Source organism: Pelodiscus sinensis, chromosome 7 (assembly GCF_052426305.1).
Source record: "Pelodiscus sinensis isolate ZL-2025 chromosome 7, ASM5242630v1, whole genome shotgun sequence".
NCBI lineage: Eukaryota > Metazoa > Chordata > Testudines > Trionychidae > Pelodiscus > Pelodiscus sinensis.
The window spans coordinates 21731087-21753476 of record NC_143058.1 but is presented as its reverse complement, the minus strand read 5'-3'; the positions used below and the strand labels follow the sequence as shown (position 1 = coordinate 21753476).

General features: G+C 44.7%; 1 pseudogene; it reads left to right on the top strand.

Moving 5' to 3' along the window:
- The first annotated feature begins 1523 nt into the window (after positions 1 to 1523).
- The window catches only part of LOC149524041 (von Willebrand factor D and EGF domain-containing protein-like), a 217769-nt pseudogene continuing 196902 nt past the window's right edge, over positions 1524 to 22390 (top strand).

Genomic DNA, 22390 nt, shown 5'->3' with positions numbered 1-22390 from the left:
TCTCCCACCCTCTCTCTTCCCCTCTCCCACCTTCTTTTCCCAGTCTCCCCAAGTTTTGTTATATAAAGAGAGTTTCTATTTTTGAACACACGTGTCCTTTAGTTTGTACATCAGGAAGGGGGGCTAGGGAGGGGTAAGTGGAAGGAGGTGAGGGAGGAATGGGGTATGAGTCCCCAATGGGGAGGACTGGGCTGGCTCTGCGGGCTCCTCGGGGTGGAAACTCTCCTGAAGCCCCTTGATTGACCCCCCTCCAGATGGCAGCCTGCGGCAAGTGCAGCCGGGCTGATGGCCGAGTGCTGTGATGTGCCGAGAGTGGGCACTCAGAGCACTCCAAGCCAGGACTGCTTTGCAAGCGGGGAACTCCTGAGAACTGTCTGTCCGGGGTGGGGGTCGGGACACTTTAAGCACAGCCCTCGGCTAGCCTGAGACAGCAGCTCTATGCTCTAAGTCCTACTCTGATGCCCTGCCGGCACTGCTTCCGACCATCCTTAACCTCGGTTCATGGTCCACTCAGTGTGGACATGCTAGTTCGAATTAGCAAATCGCTAATTCGAACTATTTTTTAAGTCTAGATGCACTAGTTCGAATTAACTAATTAAAGTGCTGTAGTGTAGACATATCCTTAGAGTCTAGTCCCTGAAAACAAACGTAAGTTGGATGTAAAACAAGAAGGATTTTATTTTCTGCTTCCCTTTCAACTGTGGTGATAATTGTGAGATTTCGGACCAAGATGGCAAACATCCTGTAATTAAAGCACTGGAGGTTTTAAGGTTGACAGATCTAAATTTCAGTCATAGCCCTGATTTGTCCTTGAATCCTAGCCTAAACTTATTCATAGAATACTAAAAATGGAAGGGACCTTGAGAGGTCATCAAGTCTAGTCCCCTGCCCTCACGGCAGAACCCAGTACCGTCTAGACCATCTCAGATAGATGTCTATCTAACCTGCTCTTCAATATCTCCAGTGATGGAGATTCCACAACCTTCCTAGGTAATCTATTCCAGTGTTTAACCACCCTGACAGTTAGGAAGTTTTTCCTAGGCTGTGTCCAGACTCGGGTTTTTTCGGAAAAAGTAGCCTTTTTCCAAAAAAACTTCACCTGCGTCTAGACTGCAGCCGCGTTCTTTCGAAATTAAATCGAAAGAACGCGGCTTTTCTTTCAACGGCGGTAAACCTCATTTCACGAGGAAGAACGCCTTCTTTCGAAAGTGCTCTTTCCAAAGAAGGCGTTCTTGAATGTAAATAGGGCTTATTCGAAGGAGAGCATCCAGACTCACTGGGTGCTTTCTTTCGAAAAAGCGGCTTGCTTTTTCGAAAGTTCCGCGTGCAGTCTAGATGCTCTCTTTCGAAAGAGGCTCTTTCGAAAGAGGCTTGCAGTCTAGACATAGCCCTAGTGTCCAACCTAACCCTCCCTTGCTGCAGTTTAAACCCATTGCTTCTTGTCCTGTCCTCAGAGGCCAAGGAGAACATTTTTTCTCACTCCTACTTGTGACACCCCTTTAAGATATCTGAAAACCACCATCATGTCCCCTCTCAGTCTTCTTCTTCCTAAACTAAACAAGCCCAATTTTTTCAGTCTTCCTTCATAGGTCATGTTCTCTAGACCTTTAATCATTCTTGTTGCTCTTTTCTGGACCTTCTCTAATTTCTCCACATCTTTCTTGAAATGTGGTGCCCAGAACTGGATGCAATACTCCATTTGAGGCCTAATCAGTACAGAGAAGAGCTAAAGAATGACTTCTTGTGTCTTGATCACAACACTCCTGTTAATGCTTCCCAGAATCATGTTTGCTTTTTTGTGAAACAGTGTCACATTGTTGACTTATATTTAGCTTGTGGTCCACTATGATTCCTCTATCCCTTTCTGTAGTACTCTGGATTTGAACACCAGCTCCTTGACACATCCTCAGCAGTTATTAATTATTAGAAACTGAAATGGATATTTTGTAGCCCTAATTCTTTTAACCCTTTCTATAGCTCCTGAATGCTCTCTAGAGGGACACAAGATTATACACAATCCATACAGCAGCACCAAATTTGGATTCATTGGAATTACAGCAAACAGCAATTCATGAGCTAATTTGTGATCACTCATTGCCACAAGAATCACATTGTTTCATGATCAAAAACAGGCCTGCAAAAAAGCCAGCAAAATGTCTAGAAGTTAGTAAAAATTAAGAACTAAACACCTTCGTACTTTCAAAATCACAGAATGTACAATTTCTCTGTCAACCTGAGGTTAATCTTTAATTTCTCCTGGAGACTCAACAGCCCTAGTAAAACACTTTAAAAGCAAGTTAAGGATTATAATGGGATTGCCTCTAGCTTTGGAAAAAGTTCAGAAAAGGGCAACAAAAATTATTAGGAGTTTGGAACGGATGCCAAATGAAGAGAAATTAAAAAGACTGGGACTTATCTTAGAAAAGAGGAGACTAAGGGCATATGATAGAGGTCTATAAGATCATGAATGGTGTGGAAAAAGTAAATAAGGGAAAGTTATTTACTTTTCCCCATAATATAAGAACTAGGGGTCACCACATGAAATTAATAGATAGCAGGTTTAAAACAAACAAAAGGAAATACTGCTTCATGCAACACACACTCAATCTGTGGCACTCCTTGCCAGAATGTGTTGTAAAGCGCTAGATAAATTCATTGAGGATAGGGTCACCAATGGCTATTAGCAAAGATGGGCAGGAATGATGTCCTTGGCCTCTGTTTCTCAGAAGCTGTAGATGGGCAAAGGGGTGGAATCATTTAGAGTATGTCTACAAAGCATGTTTTTTTTTAAATAAGCTATTTTGGAATTTATTTTCTGAAATAGTTTATTTCAAAATAACGCCTCTACTCACAAAAAGCACATCGAAATAGCACTTTGCTATTTCAAAATAGAGTGTCCACACTGAATCACATTTAACATTTCCCAGAACCATTTCAGGCAGGGCATCAGGATGCAGTTACTTCCTGGAGCTGCTGCCTGAGGCTATCTGAGACTTGTGCTTAAAAGAACTCCCTGTACAGCCATTTCTCAGATTCTTCTCCTGCCTGCCTACCTCTGAGGGAAAGCAAAGTCTTTGCTCTGACTGCTGTGGTTCTGCTTGTGGACACCTCAGCTTGCCAGACATGGAGCTGGAGCTGCCTCTGGGCACACGATGACCATTATCTGTTTTGCTGAAGTTTCTGAAGGCTGCCTTCCTGGCTCATTCAGGAGACCCTCACCACCTGTCTGGGAGCACAGATCTCCCAGCTTCACCCCACCATGCACCACCACTTCTGGCAGCTGGACACCAGTTCTGACTGGTGGAACTAGCTCATTATTGGGCAATGGGATGACCAGCAGTGACTCCAGAATTTCCACCCGAGGAAGAAAACTTTTCTGAAGCTGTGTGCCTGGCATGCTCCAACCCTCATGTGACAGGACACACATATGTGACCCGCCATCCCCTTGGAAAACTGGGTCACCATCACTGTGTAGAACCTCAACACACTGGACAGTTATTTGTCAGAAACCACTTTGGTGTAGGGAAGTCTACCGTCGGGGCTCTTGTCATTCAGGTATGGCAGTCCCAGGCTATTGTCCCAGGTGGAGAAGTCCCCTTCCCCAGGCGGTTCTCCAGTCCCATCCTCACATAGCTCTGCCAGGGGATGGGCTTTGTAGTGGGTGGCTCCTGGTGTTGGGGGGGAGGAAGGGGCTGGGTTTGAAGACCTACTGATGGTTCTAGCACCCCTGTGATTCTCTGTTTGTTTCCCTCCTTCTGTAGGTGGTGAGGGCCATCATCACTGGACCCCATCATAGCTGGCTTTGCCACAATGGGCTTCCCCAACTGTGGGGGAGGGAGGCTATTAACAGCACCTACATCCTCTTACAGGCCCCAACCACTGGACATCTCTCTACATAAACTGCAAGGCTACTTCTTCATGGTTCAGCAGAACCTGGCTGACCACCATGGGCAGTTTACTGGTACCTTTGTCAGGTGGTATGGGAAGGCGCATGACAGCTGTACCTTCTGCAACTCTAGTGTCTTCCAGCAGCTGGAGGTCTTTTCTTCCCTAAGCGCACCATTAGGGTCAGGGACCTGGTCATGCCACTGGGCATCTTGGGGGAAGTGGCTTAACCTCTCATGCTCTGGCTCCTGAAGCCCTACGTCGGACACCTCAACCCCAGCAAGGAACACTTTAATGACAGGCTGAGCAGGTCTCATGGTCATGGCGAGTGCCTTTGGGCATCTCAAGGCAACGTTCAGATGCCTCCCCACCTGAAATAAAAAGCAGCTTGTATTGATGTGGGGTAGCTATTTCGGGATGACTCTGGTATCCTGAAATAGCTATGCAGTGTAGACGTACCGTCAGTGTGAAAAGAGTGTAAGTGATAAATGACAGAGTAGAAACCAAAATGTATGGAGTAGGTTAGTTACTTCATTGCAAAAACATTTTTAAAAAGCTAGTTGTTTGGCATGCAACTATGAAAAAGGACAAAAAAAATGCTATCTATTTTCAGGTGGAGTTAATATATACAATATTGAAACCTAGAAAACAGAGTTTATGGACCAAATTCAGGCTGCATGTACAATGGGTGAAAAATTAACTTCATTGTATTCTTATCGAATCATCAAGTACCAAGAGGCTACTGAGAACCATGGTATAAGGTATGAATAATTTTTAACATTTTATGAAAGTCTATTCTTTAGAAAAATAGATTAATTGATGATTGAAAAGCACTTGAAGATGAAAAATTCAATATAAAATCCCTTTAAAAATATGATTAGAAACCATGTAACATTCAGAACATTCAGAAGCTAGAAAACAACATTATACATTTAAAGTAAGAGAAACTGCTAACTGTGCATGATTAGTTAAAACAAAGAAAAGTGATTTCCATACTTGTCACTTTTCTGGGGTTCTTAAGATTATATACACTATATAAACTTGAAGTATAAAATATACATTTGCATCTTAGTCTTTTGGAAGACATTTTTCAAAACATTTTGTTTATTCAGGTTGTTCTATATATGTGCAATTATTCAAGTAAATGAATACATTTGTAATTCCAATAGGTGGAACCAAACCTGGGACCTCTAGAACTTTAGTACATGAGCCTTGACCACAAGAGCTAAAAACCAACTTGTTCTCAGCTAAGGCTGTCGAGAAGGCTCTCTAAATTGTCTCAGTGCCACTAGATAGGCCAGTACACTACACCCAGAAGGCCTTTGTGTTACATGTTATCTTTACAATTCTGTAATTTTCAGTATTTGGTATCACTCATCTGCACTATGTATCTTTAGCAATGTCTCCTTTGTTTCTTAAATCTCCCCTTTTTCAAGTCCTTTATTCAAGTTTGTAGGATTTTTTCACTTGTTTAGTCTCTTACACTGTAATTCTTAACTCTGGATTTTTAAGTCTTATCTGAATGGCAGCAAATACTTGTTTCATCCTATTGATGAAGGATTACACCTTTATACATCGCCATGGAAGAATGTGCTTCTTTTAGATATTCACCTTCTAATTCTTATCCTCTACATTCTATTCCACTTAATTAAATCAGCATTTAATTTGATTTTCCAATTAATTTGAGCAGAATGTCTGGAACAAAATAATTTGTATTAATAACAGCCCAGCTTCAACCCATTAATAAGCAGTTATTATTAGACATTTCAATCACTGGCTGTAGTGAGCTGATTTTAATTAACAAGGCAGGGACAAAATCATAAACAGATTGAAGGAAAAAAGAAAAGGAATACATCCAACAAATATGATCCATGTTCTATAACAGATTGCCCACAGAGAGCTAAGAGCGTCATTCAGACATTCCTCTTGATAACATAAGCACTGCCTTGTACTATGTAAATGTGACATGCATCAAGGTGATATCAGGTGGATACAATTAACTGTTTATCAATGAATACAATGAACTCACTAATTCTATGCAGTATTAGGCCTGAATTCAGGTTTTATCTCATGCAGTTCAATTGAACACAAACGCGATTTAAACTGCAACAAAGAAATTGAGACATTGCCTTATTAAAGAATTTAAGCAAATCAGAACAATGGTCCCACTGGGAAACCTGAACTTATCATTTAGTTGCATAATGGGAGACAGAACTCTTTTAAATTCTGGCTATTTAGATGCCTAAATGAGCATTGTTTGTAAAGCTCTTTTGAGAATCTACTGACTGTCCTGCTCTATGAACATTAATGTAAGTGTTGCCATTTCTGAATATTGTTTCATGGCCATGTAGAAAATCTTGGCAGGGGCTATCAGAACCAAGTGACTCAGGCATATTTAGGAGAAAAAATGAATTTACAGCAGGGCAGAAATCTGCAGATTAGAATCCTGATACTGGAATGAGTCATATGTAACTTCAGTATTAAGGGTAAGAACAGCACATCTATAGAGATAGTCTCTTCCTTATTAATTAAATAAAGAAGAATAAAGAAAGCAGAAAAACTAAAAAAGCAAGAAATAAAAGTGAGAACTCCCTTCATAAGTGAATATGGACTGAATCTCTGGTCTAATATGACTTAGATCCAGGTGCTATCCAGGTTCTTCCAATAGCAAAATTAACTTTTGATTGAAATAGCTTCCAATTTAAACACTGCCTCTTGAATTACCGCTGGGGGATAAGGGATGATACTGAACTTGTTACCTGTTTCTTTTCCCCCTATATTCTCTGACAATGCTAACCAATTACAGCATGTACTCCAAGTTTTTACGTAGGCATAGTCCTAAATTGCCTCCCAAAAGCCAAGTCAAGTGGGAACACAACACCAACTTGCAATTATCTGTGCCCAAAAATGTCCAGACTGCTGCTAACAGATACAAGCAACAGTTACTTCTGAAAGACCTGTCAAATTCACTGCTTGGGGTGGGGGGACTGCCAAACCATCTACTAATCTTAGAATAGCTAGGAAAGGGAAAGAATGCAGAGAGAAATTACCAATGTTAATAGTGACAAAATGATGTTCAGAAAGAGAACTAAAGCGGCATCAAAATTAAAAGATAGAAAACAAAAGAAAAATAAAAAGCATAAATGAGATAATGAAACAGGTTTCCTAATAAAAAGCTTAGGTTGAATCTCAGTTAGATCCTTTGATCACCAAATCTATACAGTCTGCCGAGTCAAAAGCAATATCTTCCCCCATTGACTCATAAGAATCAGAAACTGAAATTCGTGCAGACTCTTCCTGAAATCACTGTTAACCAGTCAGCTGATTAACCAACCACACAGCTAAATTTATAGTTTTTTTTTTTTAAATAAAACCCTACAGCAAAATGCTTCAGACTTAGGGGAAACAGCCTGCTTTCTGCTCAGCATCTTCCAGCCCATGCATGGCCTTTTTAAAAGCAAATGTCCTGATTGATTACCCTCATGGAGTCTGACTCCAGCTTCAGGCAACCAAATCTACCACACCTAATTCCAGAAATTTCTGGGTGTAGAGTGCTAATTGTACATCTGGCTACCAACAATGATCCAGACACAAATCATCCATTTTTATTAGGCGCACGCACGTGCGCGCAATAACACACACTCTCTCTCTCTGCAGCCTTTTGTTATTCTTTATGGAATAAGCACCCTGATCTCTCTCAGGGTATGTCTACACTACCCTCCTAGTTCGAACTAGGAGGGTAATGTATGCATACCGCACTTGCTAATGAAGCCCGGGATTTGAATTTCCCGGGCTTCATTAGCATAAGCGGGGAGCCGCCATTTTTAAATCCCCGCTGCTTCGAACCCCGTGTAGCGCGGCTACACGGGGCTCGAACTAGGTAGTTCGGACTAGGGTGCCTATTCCGAACTACCGGTACACCTCGTTTCACGAGGAGTAACGGTAGTTCGGAATAGGACCCTAGTCCGAACTACCTAGTTCGAGCCCCGTGTAGCCGCGCTACACGGGGTTCGAAGCAGCGGGGATTTAAAAATGGCGGCTCCCCGCTTATGCTAATGAAGCCCGGGAAATTCAAATCCCGGGCTTCATTAGCAAGTGCGGTATGCATACATTACCCCGCTAGTTCGAACTAGCGGGGTAGTGTAGACATACCCCCCGGTGTTGCTATTGCTGCTATCACAGGATGGATAACACCAGCCCTTAAGAGGCCAGCCATGCTATTACAGGCAGCCTCCAACTCCTTTTTTGTGTTAATCATTGAATATTACTTTCAATATCGTGGGAGATTTTTTTTTTTTGCATCTTCTTAATCAGTGTACAAAGTCATCCTAATATTTGGCAAAATAATCATCATCTTAAAAGACAATTTAAATTCAAGGATAAAAATTGGAGATCTTTTCTCATGCCAGGCTGAAAATATTTCCTCAAGGATTATGTTCTCTGCATCACAAAACAAATCCTAAATGTTATCAGTAGGTACTAGTCGTTGATATGAAATAAAATCAAACTGGAGCTAATGAACATCTAATCTGAACTGCCTCAGGGGTCAAATATTATAGTCCTTGATGTCAAGACCATCAGTGGATCTGGCCTCCTATGTTACCTATTTCCATTGGTATCATTTTTGGGAGGTTGTTGTTGACATACTCCAAGCATGCTTGCATTACAGAAGCTTTCATTGACATAAATCACTCCACAGCAAAACTCCTAAAGCAGATGCACAGCACAGATGTAAACTGAAGTTTGCACCAATGTCGTTTAGTCCAGTAATTTATCAACTTTCACCACTGCAAGCCTCTGTAAATCTTTGAATGTCAATTAATCAAACATAGCTGTTTGGGGTTCATTATCTGGTATATTTCTGAACACTATAGAGACAACTGAGAGGATTCCAGCAAATTCATAGACCCAGATCTTCATCCCTAGCTCCTTACAGGCAGCTGGGGATATTCTGGATGGAGTCCATAAACCCTGAATTAGGCCCATTAGCTCTCCCTTCAGTACACTGGAAGAGATAGAGATCTATGAATGAGATCCATAAAAGCCAACACACTAGACAAGGACCCACCTAAACTAGTCATCAGAAGATGCCAAATTTGTAAGAGTTTGTGACTTCTTGTGGAAATTGGCACCTACATCCAGGTGGGGAGAGAGGTGCCTATGCTCTTTTCTTGGAAGAATTGTGGCACATGTCTAACTTCACAGAATCAACAGGAGCATGGCGAGAAGGAGGAGACCTTCCATTACACTACAGAATTGGGGCCTGAGGCTGTAAGGCCGAGATCCAACAGAGAACTTGGGTGCCTAACTCCCACTTTAGGCACCAAAGCATAAAATGTAGGTCTCACTGGGATCTCGGGAGGAGTCTAAGGCATCTTAGTACCTGTGTCTCTGACATTAAAGTAACCAAGGTACCTGCATTTCTGCTACTAGGCATGCACATTGATGGCTGACACCTATTTCACACCTAAGCCTTGGCAGCCTTCTCAAAGGCATCCCATTACTAGCTTTCCTCTTGGGCTTGGTCTGTCTGGCACTCACAGAGCTTACCTAATGCCACACAAAACAACTGGGAGTAGGAAAAAGAAATGAAGCGATAGCAGTCTTCCCTATAACCTAACCTTTAGTTCAGTGGTTGGAGTATTCATCCAGGATGTGATAGACCCTAGTTCAATCCTCCCACCCCTTAGATGAGTAGATGGGATTTAACTTTAGGTTTCCCATCTCTCAGGTAACCTGCCCATCCTGTTGGACTAGTCTAGTGTGGGAACCTAACTTGTTGAAGGGCCATGTAAAAATAATTAAATATGCACCGACCAGAAAGTCAGTGAGAATTAAATACCAATCTTCACCTTATTTTAGGATCACACTAGAGTTTGAGAATGGCCTAGACAGAGGCAGAGTGTGCTTTCATCCAATGCCCAGAAGCAGGAATTTAGGTGTATAGGGAATTTTACAGTGAAAATGTAGATGCCTCTACAGCTAGGCAGCAACTGACAAGGGTTTTGAGGATTTCAGTGCTGCTTACATTTTGGACTTAGGTATCCATTTTGGACTTACATTTTGGAGTTTGGTCTAATTCTGGGTCTTACTCTACCTATATGTGTAATCCAATCACAGTTTGTTAGAATAACCCCCTGTCTTCTTGCGCTCTATCTTTAAGCAAGTGTAAAATGAAGAGATAGTTTCATCCCAATTCCCAATGTGAGCATGTTATAAAAAAAAAGCACCCATTTAGCCCAATCAGGTTTAACTGATGGTCTCCACTCAGGAGAAGGCCAAGGGTATTGTAAGATGGAATTGTGCCATATCAAAAAGCTTACCCGTGGGATAGATGGCTTAGAATAGTGTTATAGCTCCCATACCTGCCTGAGCATTGTATGTACTCTCAAAATTATAGTAAAGAAAAAAATTAAAAAGAAGACAGCTATATTATAATTTTGGTATTCGATTTTCCGACAAGTGAGTTATGGAATCAGACTCCTTTTCTATATGGCTTACATTTAATCTTTTTTTGTTAACAGCCAGAATCCTCTTGCAGCTGTCTACTTATCCATAAGTCCCTCATGAATGCAATATCCAAATACCTCATTAATGAATGTATCCTCTGAATACCAGATAGGCAAATACCATTACCCCCAATTTACAGATGAGAAACTAAGGCACAGGAAGCTTAAATGGCTTGCCATGGTCAGACAGCCAAGAAATAGAGACAAGCCAGTGCCTTCACCACAAGATCATCCTTCCATAATAGAGCAACAGTGACATACTGTGGCCAAAAGCTTCAGAGGGGTAGCCGAGTTAGTCTGTAACTGGATAAACTTAAAAAACAATGAATAGTCTAGCAGCACCTTAATGACTAACAAAACATGTAGATGGTATTGTGGGCATAACACATGAATATGTAGCAATGAATTAATATGGCAGATCTTCAAATTATTCATTCTAATGAGAAGATATTCTACAGGAAATCACTAGAATCTGGCCTAAATTTAGTACCGTATGTTGTATGTATGAGTCACTATCTCTTTTTGCATTTATATTTATCTGTGTTAAAATATCTAATTCTAAAAAAGATTAATAGTGAGTTTCAGCAATAACCTAGTAAGTAAACCAGAGCACCACTGTAGCTTGTAGTAACCTTATAGGGTCAGTGTTATTAGTATTGTGAATACTTTCTGCAGCAGCATCCTTCCTGTCCTCCAGACAGTCTTCATTATTTTACAAGCTAGAAAAAGTACAAACCAGACATTGGCTTATGAATCTCATCCCAGGGGATGACTGTAGGTCCTGATGACAAGCCCCTAATAGGTTGTATGGCTGCTGCTGAGGTGAAGCAATATATAAAGAGGAGCGAAAGCTATTGCTGTGTGCTACTCCCACTTTGCCTTCCACTAATTTTGGTTTACAGATTTGGGCTTGTTCTTCTTAGACTCTTGTTTTACAGTGGGACATAGTTCATTGTCTATCCCTCGAGTTGTAGCTGAAAACTACTACAGAGTCCTTAGAGCTTGACAGAGAGAATACTTGCCTTGAGACACAGACTTTCAGCTTCTAGCAGTACTTTACTCTCCTTCCATAGCAACTTTTATTCAGGATCTTTACAATATATATAAGTAATATAGTAGCTTTACAATGGTCTTCACACTTCACATCTTTATCTAGTCTATGCTAGTTCTTACACTTTACTTGTCTCTGTAATTATCATACCACCTTTCATCACATTAGTAATATCATTGAAGTCAATGGCTAGTTCACCTGAATAAGACAAATATCACAATCTATGGCCCACATCCTCAAAGGTATTTTTGCATCTGTGTGACTTAGCAAGGTCATGAAGCTAGCTATTGATATCTGCCCTTTTTTCCTGAATTGTTCCTTTCTTTTTTTGTTGCAGTGGACATCTGACTTCTCCCATGAATCCTAGTTTAAGTTACTAATTCCTTATTCTTGGTCAATAGCACTGCCTGCTCAAAATGTATCAGAAATACAAAGCAATTTAGATTAATTATCACCTTTTAAATGATAAGTTCTTCAGACTTTCTTCATATATTCATTTTGTACAGTGCAGGAACACAGCTGGCACTTAATAAATAAGCAACATGCTGACCTAGAACCCTCATGTAAAACATTGCAGTTAACATCCCTTCCCCTTCTTCCAATGTCTTCATCTGCTAAGCAGTTCTCTGATGGTGTCTTCCTACATCTGTGAGCCCCATTAACTTCAAAGGTGATCTACATGGGCACATGGGTCTCCCTGCTTGCAGAATCAGGGACATGAATTTGTCAATTTCTCTGGGAATGATATATATTTCCGTAAAACACCATGTTTTCCTGCTGCTTTCTTCAGCACTAAAAATAAGTACTTTTCTTTTACAACTTTGTTCTCTGGAGCATGACGATGATAATCAGAACCAAAGGAAAATTAGACCATACCATACAGCAGGCCATTTTTTTCTCAATCATTTTTGTTCCAGTACTCATGAAGTCTCCCTTTGTCTGATTATGCCTTCTTGGCTGTGTGACTGTCAACTAAGATTGAGGAGGCAGAAATGGATTGACGTGAGGTTATCCTTTAACCTCAGAGCTCACTGTACTATCATATGTAAATGTACTTATGCTACAAAAGAGCTGTTGTTGAAGAAGGAACTAGAAAATCTGTCCCAGTGGAAAAAGACTTTCTAAAAATCATATTTAATCCCTGACATAAAGCCCCAAGTCACCAGTTTCACTTTACCTGGAACATCGTATGACTCTCAGATGAAAGAAGAATAGCTCACCATCCCTGGCTTAGGAATTACAAAGTAAAGAGGAACTCTCACTCACACAGAATATAACTGAAACATTATTTCATACATTCCACACTCATACTTCAAGACCTTAGTCTAACGACATGCTCAGAAAATACTAATTTTAGCTGTGAGCTCATTGGATTGCTAACGTAAGACGCCTCAGCCCTCTAAAAAATTAAGGCTCAGCTGGGTATAACATGGCATTCTGTAGGTGCCACTTTTCACTGAGAGTCAATACGAAGCCAATGTGCTCACATAATATCCTTTTGATGAGATATAAAATTGAGTTCCTGACCTTGTCTCATTAGTGATCTCATGGCATTTTTCCCAAGTGTACCAAAATCAGACTCAATGTCCCAGGAAATGCAAATATATGTGATTATATACTGCCTACTAAATTACCTCTTCTGTTTCAATATGAAATGTTTCCTCTTCCCTTCTAATCCAGAACAGGTCTGTAATATCAAAGTGTATAATTAAAACTACTACCATAGATTACCTCCAAAATTGACAAAGGAATTTTTACTTAAAAATACCTCTGATCACCCACATGTGTAACTAGCAAGCAAAGAGAAATTTCCTTGAACTCCTAATAGAGAAAGAAGAACACATTTCCCTGCAAGTCAATAATATGTACATGGCACTGAATGTAAAATTTTTATAGTGCATGTGAATCCTTTGGGATAAAGAATGTCATAAAATGTAAACTGTTAAAAAGAAAAGTGATCATCAATACAGTACAGTCTGCATCTAGATTTTTTGGTAATGAACTCACTACAGAGAGATTAGTTACACAGACCATACATGAACTTCAGTCCTCCATGGAAATTTCTAGTTCTTTGGGGACGCTTGAAAGACCTGGAATCCCTTCTGTGTTTGTCATTTGTAATACATATATAAGCAAGTGTGAAAACTCACCAGAGGGAATGGAAACATGTAGTCCCAGCTACCAGGTTCTTCGCATCCTTGTTTTCAGAACTTGTCCTGTTTCCAAAAATGCAATGCCACATCCAGAATTCAAACAAGGAATGTGAGGGAGCATTCAGTAGGTACTATCCTCCTGAAGTCTTTCCTGCCCCTACAAGTTGGGATGGGAAGAACTTCACTTACCTTTTAGGGTCCCTTCCTGACAACCCTAGGGCTTCCGTGATTCCAGATCTCTCTTGTCTGCTGCCTCTGCCTAAGAAGAAAGAAATCTTAGGTCTGGTTTTCTTAGGTTACTAGCTTCCTCAGTCATATGCTTTAACTATAGCTCTTGCTTTTAAAAGAGCTTAGCAGGCATACTGAGATGGGTGCACATGCCCCCTCCCAGGCCTAGTGTCCTATTACAATATGGTTTGTAATTGGCCATATTTGTGTTTTCAGGTCCTAGTTCCTGTACTCAAACTATAAATAAAAAGCTCGAAGGCAATACCCAAGAAATTAAAGTAAGATCCTTTATATTGTACACAAACTTCCCAGAAGGGAAGAACTCAGGCACAATAGTGGTTGCAGGGGGTAGTAGAAGTTACAGTAGAAGCAACTTCTGTGTAAGGTCAGTCCAGAACTTATGGCAGTGGGAGGATGAGACATAGGAGAGCTCTCCTCATTATGCCCTCCCTGCCTTTTATTAGTATGCTCACCTCGCCTTTAATATTGGGGATGAAGTGTCATAGGTGGCATATGCAGCACAAAATGTGTTACGTAACACATCAGAGAACCCAGTTTTCCGAGTCTATTCTTTTTCAAATAAACATGCACAGAAATGCTTTAGTACATGGTTGGTGCTTACTAGAGAAAGTGGGTAAGGTCATATCTTTAATTGGCCTAACTTGTAACAGTGAGAAACACAAAATTTCAGGCAACACAGAGCTCTTCTGAAGAAGAAAAAGCTCAAAATCTTGACTCTCTCACCAACTTTTGTTCAATAAAAGATACTACCTCCCACATTTTGTCTCTCTAATATCCTGGGACTGACAGAACTTCACCTGTGCTACATACAAATTGGTGCATACAGAACAATATGAGCTTTAGAGATGATCCCTATCTAAACTCATCTTCCCTCTCAGGCTATGTCTAGACTGCAAGCCTCTTTCGAAAGAGGCTCTTTTGAAAGATACTTTTGAAAGAGCCTCTTTCGAAAGAGAGCGTCTAGACTGCACGCGGAACTTTCGAAAAAGCAAGCCGCTTTTTCGAAAGAAAGCACCCAGTGAGTCTGGATGCTCTCTTTCTAAAAAGCCTGTTTGCTTTCAAGAACGCCTTCTTTCGAAAGAGCACTTTCGAAAGAAAGCGTTCTTCCTCGTGGAATTAGGTTTACCACCGTCGAAAGAAAAGCCGCATTCTTTCGATTTAATTTCGAAAGAACGCGGCTGCAGTCTAAACGCAGGTGAAGTTTTTTCGAAAAAAAGCTACTTTTTTCGAAAAAAACCCTGAGTCTGGACACAGCCTCAGTGAAATACAAATTAGTGTCCAATTTTTAGTGCACTCCTGTTTTGAATGATCTGATAATCCTGGTTTTAAATGATTATACTCAAAGTGCTAACACATCCACGGAACAAATACACTGTAGGTTGCTATACATTATTTCTTTTATGTTCACCTTCAGATCAATAAATGTAGCACACAAGCTCCAGTGTGGCTTTTGCTAAAATCTGAAACCCTCTCAATTCGGGAGTTGGGGGAGAGGGGCAGTAAATAGCTTGTTATCTGGCAATTCTTCTTTGGAAGCACTGAAGACCGTTGTTTGTTCTGGATACCTATCTCAGGCTATGTCTACACTATAGAGTATTTGCGGAAAAAATCGCGGCACGTCCACACCTCAAGCACATTTTGGCGCAAGTAAATCGAAAGATCAGAGGAGTTTTTGCGCAATTGGTAATCCTCATTCTATGAGGAAGAATGCCTTTTTGCACAAGAGCCCTTGCGCAAAAAGTCATGTGTGGATGAGGAAGAAGGGTTTTTGTGCAAGAAGAGGGAAGACGAAAAAGTACAGGTGCCCTGCTGGCCATTCTGTCCATAGCAATCACAGCTTACTTGCGAGGGAGCATTCAGGCAGTCTGGATGCTCTCTTTTGAAAAATCACATCACTTTTTCAATCCGTTTCTGTGGAATATCTCTTCCGACAAAAGCTTCTTGCTCAAAAAGCCTGCACTCTAGATGTAGCCTCAGTTAGAAACTGTGGAAAATTCTTTGTTCATCTCTTGCAACCTACTCAAGAATGCATAGGTTATTGTGCAGAAGGTAGGTTTAGTAAAGGACGTGTTTATCAATAACATGGTATGCGCCTCTCTAGCTATGTGTTCAAAGGTCTTGGTATTGTAATACATATCTTAGTAACCTTGCAAGTCAAGCATTGCTCCTAGTAAGATGCAGACTATGTAGCAAATAAATCTGCAGCATTCCAAGGTGTTCCTGAGGAATAGCTGTTATTACTGGTGCTAAATTTAACTGGGTGTATATTACTGAAGTGTACTTAACTTGCTTTCAGTTCACATATAAACTTTACTACTATCTTTTTCTCTGTTTTGGTTTGAAGTTGTGAAACTGGCAAATTTTTTGGTTGTTGTTTGTGTTTCTTTGCAACTATTGTATCTAAGGTTTGAGCTTATCTTAAGTAATCCAGTGTTAAAAAAAAAAAAAGATAAGATAAGATAAGATAAGTCTGACCCTCAGAAAAAAATCTGATAAGATAACAGTTTTCCAGGACATTTATGTAATTACTCTCATCAGAAATAATTTCCAGCCTGTTACAATAGTTCTGTTCTGCAGCTAAGAAACAAAGCAATAGCAGAAAGCAATCACTCACTCACTTATACCTTCTGAGTGTTCAGGTCCATATAGATTCAGATAGAAATGGTTCTCCTTTCTCAAAAGGAAAAATGCTATTTATACTTTCATTTCAGCATTTTTTTAATATTAGCTCTCGTGAACATGACACACTTAGAAACTAATCACAATATAAACTAAAAAAGTGGATTTTTAGTGATGAAAACTCTTGATGAAAACATTCCAAACAGAATTATCTGAATGAAAAGAAACGTTTTATCCTTTAGAATACATATTTCACATTCAAATATTTATGTTCTTCCTTTTTCCATTTTTAAAGACAAAAAAAGGGAAACAGAAGAAAATTTGCTTTTTTAAAAATTTTGTTCTAACTTTTTCCAGTCTAGAGAAAGTAGTTTTGAGCAACTTTTTTTAAACCTTACTGATAGAAAAAAAAAAGACAGGAGGGTATAAAAACTGAGAAGTCAGATTTCTCCCTCTGTTGTAAAAATATTTTTTTTAAGAATTAAGATTAAAAACCTACTGTTGATTTTTATCTGAAAAAATGAAAAATGGTGTCAAACCTATTTTTAATAATTTGGAAGAAACCCCACCCTAAAAACACTCAACCTCCTTTATCAATTAACTCAATTTGCTAGTCTTCCTGTTAAATGGACAATATCAATGGCTAACCATAGTCATTCCCTAAAGATGAAACTTCTCCTGGTTCCTGGGAGAAGGAACCCAGTTTTCTAGTTGAGATGGATGGAATTTCACCATATTCTCCTTTGCCTCTAGGCAGGTTTTATACTTCATTACTCCACCATTATTTCAGCAGTACTCACATGTCTGGGTTCATAATTCACACTGCCAGACCTGCAAGATTACTGATCAGAGATCCTGATGTCAACAAGTCCAACTGTGTAGGAGCTGCATGAATTACACTCTTGTACTATAGGTGACACTTCATTTCAAACACAGAGGATCCAAACGACTAGCTAAGAAATAATAAATATTGAGCAGGTAGAAACTGTAATTCCAGTATTGGCATGGGAGGAACAAATGAAGGGGAAAAACCCATCCATGGATCAAAAATTCTGAGGAAGGAGTGTGTTGCCCCTCCAGGCAAACACTATTGAAACTATTCAGCACTTCCATATTCAGCATCAAAAACTCAAACTCCCAGGCTGTGTCTACACTGGGCCACTTATTCCGGAAAATCAGCCGCTTTTCCGGAATAAGCTGCGAGCTGTCTACACTGGCCGCTTGAATTTCCAGAAAAGCAACGACGCTCTACTGTACAAAATCAGCCGCTATTCCGGAAAAGCTACACTGCTCCCGCTCGGGCATAAGTCCTTATTTCGGAAAAGCTTTTCCGAAAAAGGGCCAGTGTAGACAGCTTTTCCAGAAAAGCAGAAGAAATGGAAAAAAGCGCTTTGGACGCCGCGAGACCCCGTAGGAGCCCCGGACTTCCAGCTAACCCGAGCTCTTAAAGAGCTCGGAGGCTGCTGGGTGCCCGTGGCAGGAGCCTGCCGGAGACCCTGCTGCTTCAGCTCTGCCACGTGGCGCTATGCTGCCCAACAGTCGCCTCTGAGCCCAGCATGGCAGCTGCGGGTGGTGAGCCACCTGCACCCGCAGGGGAGGAAGCCCCCAGGGGCTGGAAACGCCGGGCCCCATCCTGGACCACTGGGGAGCTGGAGACCCTCCTGGACCTGTGGCAGGAGGAGGAGGGTCTCCACGACTTGCAGTCCTGCTGCCGGAATGTGGACCTTTACAGGCGGCTGGCACAGACCCTGGCGCAGAAGGGACACCCCGGCCGCAACTGCGAGCAGGTGCGCTCGAAGGTCAAAGAACTGCGGCTGGGGTACATGTGGGCCACTGAGGGTACGGGGGCAGGACCCGATGCCTGCCCCTATTATGACCGGCTGCATTCGTTTCTGGGCCAGCCAGCCCTGCAAGCCCCAGCTGTCCCCGTGGACACCTGCCAGCGCCACCCCATCAACCGTCCCACCAAGCCAGGGGAGGGAGAAGACAGCGCCAGCGCATCCGGCAGTGAGGAGGCCAGCATAGCCACCACCCAGCAGGCTCCCTCCAGCAGCTCCTCCGAGGCCGAGGCCGGGGAGGAACCCACTGGTGAGTTTATGCAGTTTGCACTCCCAGAGGGCAGGGGGTGGAGGGCGGGGGGGGGGGAGCCAGGTGCCCGGAGGGAGGAGGGGGAGAGCATGTCACTCAGGCCACGTGAGCTGCACGCTGCGTAGCATTAGGCAGGAAGCAACACGTGCAACCACGTGCAGCCTGTGACCAAGTGGCACGTGGCTGCGGCAGGCAGCTTCAGGGCATGCCTGGGACCGTGCTGCTCACACACATTCGGCGGGACCAGGGGGAAGGGTGGATGCCGGCTGGAACCGGCCAGGGCCCCAGGGACTCAGCCCAGAGCCCGCAGCTCCACCAAGGGTGCAGCACGGAGAACGGCACACTGTCCCATGCCTCGCTGTGAGGCACAGCCAGCTGCTATTGGGTAGACCGCAGCATCACGGTCCTGTGAACGTGGCCCCCACCGAGCCCCTCGCCTGCTCCCGGTGCCTTGGCTGCCTCCCCGAGGGAAGTCCCCACTGTGGCCACACACGTCCCTGGGCTATCGGGCTTGCGGGATGGATAGTGGGAGGGAGAAGGGCCCCTGAGTTTTGCTGCAAGGATGGAACATCCCCCCACCCAGTCACTCTTCTGGTTCCGTCCAGGAGATATCCCACGCGAGGAGATCTGAGAGCCCAGACCGCCTCTGCCAGATGTGCTCCCAGGCACTGCGTGGGGATTCATCTCGCTCCCTGTCAAACACCAGTGATTAGCCCAAAGCTTTTCACAGTCTCCACCGGCAGGGAGTTCCACAGGTGAACGCAGCACAAGCACCCTCCTGCCCTCCACAGGGCCAGGATACAGACTGGTGCTTACAATACTGGAGGGAGGACCCTACTCCAGGGGCGGTCCTCCTTGCAAACATACAACACGTGGGCAGGAGGGGAACCGAGTGGGCCCAAGCCACACAACTGTGGGGTCACCTGGGCTCAGGGGTGGAGGGCATGCGGTATGGGGACAGTGGACGGCCTGCCTGACTGACCCATCCTTTCTTCTCTTCCCTGCAGCGGGACTGAGCACAAGACCCTCGACTCCAGCAGCAGCGGCACCCCCAGCTGGCCAACCCCGGAGGCACAGGCTCCAACAGAGGGACCAGCTGCTTCGCCGGCATGTCAACGCCGTGGAGGCAATCCAGGCCTCCATCGCTGAGCAGGTGCAGGGGGACATGCAGTGGCGGCAGGAGGGCTGGGCTGCCTTCCTCGATGAGTGCCGAGGGATGCGCACCACCATGGACACGCTGACGGCACATGTTGTGCATGCCATTCATTATGGCATGGGCGGAGCCCAGGCCCCTGCCATCCCTCCCGTAGCACAGCCCATGCCCCCTCCCATCCCTGCTCCTATCCCAGCTCCTGCCCCTGTTCCTGCCCCTCCTCCTATCCCAGCTCCTGCCCCTGCCCCTGCCCCTGCTCCTGCCCCTGCCCCTGCTCCTGCCCCTGCCTCTGCTCCCCGGCCACCTTCGCGTGCAGCCTTCCCCGACGCGGTCTGCCCAGCGTGGGCAGGCCGGCCCCCGGAGGAGCGCTCGCAGGGGCCGCCTGTCCCAGTAACTGCTCGCCCTCCCTGTCCCAGTTGAAGGTCTCCCCCTCCCTTGTAAATAAACAGTTCTCTATTTTGCTGTTCATTCCTGTGTTGGTAATTGTGTAACTCTAGTTAGTGTAAAAAATGATGTGAGATGCCAAGTAGCCACTTAACTTTAACATGGTTGCAAACTGTGGACAACAAAATCTGTACTCTATCACCGGGGGGGGGGGGGGGGCTTTTTAAGTCAGTGGTTTGTGGTGCATAAATAAATACTGAGACTTTTCAGTAAAATGTAAACCACAAACTATATTTACATAGCTAACAAACTAGCAAGAACGGTTACAAGATTCACACTACAGATAATTAAACATAGTCTAGGCACAGGGAGGACAATTGGGTAGTGTTGCTGGCCACCTCAATCCTTTGGTCCTTCCGGGCCTCAGGAGAGGAACAGCCAGGAGATCCCTCGACGGAAGATGACAGCAAAGCTGGCCACCTCAATCCTTTGGTCCTTCCGGGCCTCAGGAGAGGAACAACCAGGAGATCCCTCGATGACTGCAATCAGGTACACTGACTTCAGCCTTCCGGACGAACCCTGAATCCTCGTGGCTGTTCTTCGGGACAGGCGATGGTGGCCTAAACCCTAGCCTAAGCTAAAAAGAAAAACCCTAACTAAACAGTCTCGATGACAGCCCCGATGATCAGTCTCGATGACAGCCGATATGCTTTGACCCGACGCTTTACAATTGGGGGGGAGGTAAGGGGAAGGGTCGGGCGGGAGTAGTCTGGGGAGACCCAGGCGACCCTACTATGGGGCTTGGGCAAACATGTCCACCAGGGCCTCTCTGATGCGCACCGCATCCTGGCGTGCCTGGCGGACGGCAGCTGTGTTGGGCTGTTCCAAGGTCTGTGCCTCAGCTGCCACCCATGCAGGGAGGAAGGCCTCCCCACTGCACTCCACAATGTTGTGGAGCACACAGCACGCGGCCAGGACCTCTGTTGCATTCTGCTCACCCATCTCGAGACAGGTGAGCAAGCAACAGAAGCGGGCTTTTAAACATCCAAAGGCCAGCTCCACTGGGTTTTGGGCCCGGTTGAGGCGGTCATTGAACCAGGCCCGGTTCTGGTCCAGCTGCCCCGTGTAGGGCCGCATTAGCCAGGGCATCAGGGGGTAGGCCGCATCCCCGACGACGCAGATGGGCATAGGCACATCCCCGACAGTCAAGTCCCGCTGGGGAAAGTAGGTGCTCGCCTCCAACCTGCGAAACAGTCCAGAGTTCTGGAGGATGCGGGCGTCGTGTGCCCGGCCGAACCAGCCCCCGTAAATGTTCACGAAGCGGCCCCGGTGATCCACGAGGGCCTGCAGAACAATGGAGCAGTACCCCTTGCGGTTCATGAAATGGCCTGCTCGATACTCCAGGGCCCGGATGGGGATGTGGGTGGCGTCCAGGGCTCCCCTGCAGTTGGGGAACCCGAGGGCAGCGAAGCCGGCCATGGTATCATCCACGTCGCGCAGGCGGATGATTCGCGGGAGCAGGATATTGTTGATGGTGTAGACGACCTGCAGAAGGGTGCAGAGAAACACAAGGGAACACATCACATACAGCAGGGGTGAGTGTGCGCTCCCTTGGCCCCCCCCTTGATTCCCTCTGTACACACACACACACACACACACACACACACGGCCCCCCTCGCCGCACGCCCCCCCCTCCACCGGGCCTGTGCAAGGGAGGGACGGCCCAAACCCCTGGGCGACCCAGCCGGGAGTCTTGGCTGTCCCTGGGCCTGGAGTGCAGCACCCTCCCCCCATCCCACTCCCCCTGGGACTTACCTCCACAACGATCACTCCGACGGTTGATCTTCCCACCCCGAACTGCTGGGCCACTGAGCGGTAGCTGTCCGGTGTGGCCAGCTTCCAAGGCGTGATGGCTACCCTCTTCTTCACGGGGATGGGTGCCCACAGCCGGGTGCTGGCTCTCTGCAGCACGGAGGTGAGCCTGGTGCACAGCTGCAGGAAGGTCCGCTTTCTCATCCGGAAATTCCAGATCCACTGGTGGTCGTCCCATCGTCCGAGGACCATCCGGTCCCACCAGTCGGTGCTGATGTCCAAACTCCAGACGGGCCTGTCTACAGTCGGGTGCTGATGCCACACGGTTGCCACGGCCTCCTTGGTGAGGGAGTCCAAGGCGATCTCTGCCTCCTGGTCCATGTACACCATGGCACTGGCCTGCAGCACGAGCCGCAGGCACCTGTACAGCCCCAACAGGGGCCCGAGCAGGCACATGGCCACCCATGGCTCCATAGCAGACAGAGCA